At 47.1% G+C, this 3,139-nt stretch overlaps 1 pseudogene; it reads left to right on the top strand.

Moving 5' to 3' along the window:
• The first annotated feature begins 229 nt into the window (after nucleotides 1–229).
• LOC112108581 lies at nucleotides 230–1,610 on the top strand (annotated as a pseudogene).
• Nucleotides 1,611–3,139: the final 1,529 nt, after the last annotated feature.

Raw genomic sequence — 3,139 nt, 5'->3', positions numbered from 1 at the left:
CGCCTGGATGACCTTGAGGATAGCTTTTGACTCCATCTGAAGATGCAGCACACCAATACGTGATGATATTAGCTGGCATGATATGACTTTCGAAACCCAATCCTTACTGATGATAAATCCGACTCCTCCAACGTTTCTAGCGCCATCTCCCTTTCCGAGCCTCACAGCGCTTCCATCCTTCCAGTTGACTTCCAACTCCTTCTTTCGTCGGGTTTCGCAGATACTGAGGATGTCGCATCTTATCCTTTTCTTCTCTTTCATCAGATGGTTTAACATTTCCTCCCTCGCCAGCGACCTACAATTGTAAGTACACACAGCGAGGGTTGTCCTTTTCCATGTTGGCCTAGCACCTGACATTTTTAGCAGCCTCTTGTCGCTCAATTTCCACTCCACCACTGAAGAACGGTTTGATGACACGCAGGGAACTAAGACCCATTTACTCGTGTTGTTTTAGCCGTTAACTTTAAGCCATCCCACTGGCTAGCTGGGCAGGCATATGTACCTCCTCAAGCTTAGCTAGCCTTCAACCGCTAGGGAGAAGGAAAAACGCTCTTTCCTCTGAGAGAGCAATCCCCCTCCTTGGATTGGATAGTCCGACACCTTTGCAGCATGGTTAGACCTACCAGGGCATATGCCCCGCTACCATAGTTGTCAGACGGCCAGGGTCACCGCTGCACCACGATGAGGCGCTGAGGTAGGATTTTGCAGCGGTGACCCTGGCCGTCTGACAACTATGGTAGCAGGGCATATGCCCTGATAGGACTTCTATACAGAACTGATCAAATCAAGAATCAACATCCCTCTCCCAATGCTCCAAGAGTCAGAAGAACGCGTCCCCCCAATAATCGTCAGTGAAGTCTGAAGCGCACTACACCAGATGAAGAAGGGAAAAGCTCCAGGCAAAGATGGAATAACGTCAGAAATGATTTCCGCAGGAGGCGAAAAATTTTGGAAGGCCCTTGCTTTAAGATTCAGTCGATATCTCGAAGAAAGAAAAATATCATCAGGCTGGAAGGAGTCGAATACTATCTTGCGGTACAAGAAGGAGGATCGAGAAAATCTTAAGAACTATCGCCCTATATGTCTGCTCTCTCATATCTATAAACTCTTTACAAAGGTGATAACGAACCAACTCTCGCAGAGTCTGGATGAACAACAGCCAAGAGAGCAGGCAGGATTTCGAAGAAATTTCAGCACGATTGGCCATATATTTACCCTTAGCCAGCTTCTAGAAAGAGTGAGGGAATACAAACTCACGCTGTGCATTGCTTTCGTCGACTATGAAAAGGCCTTCAATAGCGTCAAGGTCAACGCAATATGAAAGGCGCTCGCAGAGAAGGGCATTAATACGCAGTACATCAGTTTATTGAAGGAAGCGAATACTAGATGTACAACAGACATTACTCTCCTTGAAACTCCCCTCTGCATCCCAATTGAGAAAAGCGGAAAAGCAAGGCGATACAATTTCACCAAAACTATTTACTGCCTGCCTTGAAATGGTTATGAACAAGATCAATTGGAAAAGTGGTGTTAATATAAATGGAGAACGATTCGCGGACCACATCGTACTAATTGCCGAAAGCACCAACCAACTGCAGAGCATGTTATGAAGACTCAACAAGAAAAGCAGTCAGGTCGGTCTGAAAATGAACTGTTGCAAAACGAAATACATGCGATCAGACCTCTTAAGAAAAGCCCGAATAACGGTAACAGGAGAAGAAATTGAAGAAGTGGAACAGTACGTATATTTGGGCCAAGAAGTTAATATGCGCCAAGACATGAACAGAGAACTCTCGTGAAGGATTCAGGCAGGATGGTGTGCATTTAATTCCATCAAGGACGTCCTCAAAGGAAAAATTGACAAGACCACATGTACAAATATCTTCAATTCAACAGTGCTGCCAGCCATGCTGTATGGCAGTGAAACCTGGCCACTTACGAAGAGAGAACAACAGCAGCTGTCGGTAGCTGAAAGGGCAATGGAACGAGCTATGTTGGGAATTTCCCTTCTGGAGCGTATCCCAAATGAAATGATTAGAGAATGCAGTGGTGTGAAAGATATTGTCATGGAAAGCAGATATAATAAGATACGATGGGCGGGCCACATAGCATGGTTCATGGACAATAGGTGGACCGCAATCATTACTGAGTGGTACCCGCGAGAACAGAAAAGACCACCTGGTCGGCCTCCAAGAAGATGGGAAGATGACATTGTTAAACGTTTCGGACGAACGTGGAGAAGAAAGGCAAGAATGCAAGAAGAATGGTGGATGTGTTGTGATCAGCACAGTCTTAACGACAGCTGAAGACCGATCGATCCAGGTTATCCAGGTGATCTTCTTGCCTTCAGGGCTTTGCCAAAGTCCACCCTCTGACCATGTTCCCAGTCCCTTCTGGGTTACCTTTCAGTCGGTCTGTCTTTCCTTAAATACGATCCACAGGCCTCCTCCTAGAGGTGGGCAATTCAGGCAGGTATTACTACTCTTCTTAAGCCAGGAGTCCCCAGCTCTACTCCTTAGCTGTATTCTAATTTAACTGTAGGCTCTTAGCTCACTTCTCCCTTAGCTGGCCCCTTTCTCCCTCCTGTTAGTCCTCAGGCTCAAAGTTCAGCAGACCAGCTGATGGAGTCTGCCCTAGGGAGGAGGCAGGTAGCATTTTTGCTGGTCCCCTTCTCCTAGCTCATCCCCAGCTGGTTGGGTGAGAGGAGAGCCTTGACCATCCTCCCTGCCGGTCTCGGCCCTTAAAGAAAGACACTGACAGGATTTCCTCACAAGCACTACTTATTCTTGGGACCACATTGTCTTTATTAATATCTTCTAGGTCTGTCTGTCTGTCTGTCTAGCTCAGACCTTTCAAAATCTTAATAGGGCCACGCCACATGATAGCTTTACACCACCTTAGCACCTCCCTGCATTCTTGGGCTTGCTGAGTACTCACATCAGTTAGAGCAGCCCCATGATTGCTCTATCTTATACTTGAATGCCATCCCCTTCAAGGGACCTGGCTGGCAGTCGAGAATACCTGGAGCACAGCAGTTCTCTGGCCATAACCCTAACATGCCCACTCCACCAGGGCCTGCTGGTGTAGGAGGAATGTAGAGGAAAAATGTAGGGCCATTCTTCCAGCTCTGCGCTAACCA

Source organism: Terrapene carolina, unplaced genomic scaffold (genome assembly GCF_002925995.2).
Source record: "Terrapene carolina triunguis isolate 2854851 unplaced genomic scaffold, T_m_triunguis-2.0 Scaffold131, whole genome shotgun sequence".
Lineage (NCBI taxonomy): Eukaryota > Metazoa > Chordata > Testudines > Emydidae > Terrapene > Terrapene triunguis.
This window is presented reverse-complemented; position numbering and strand designations above follow the sequence as displayed.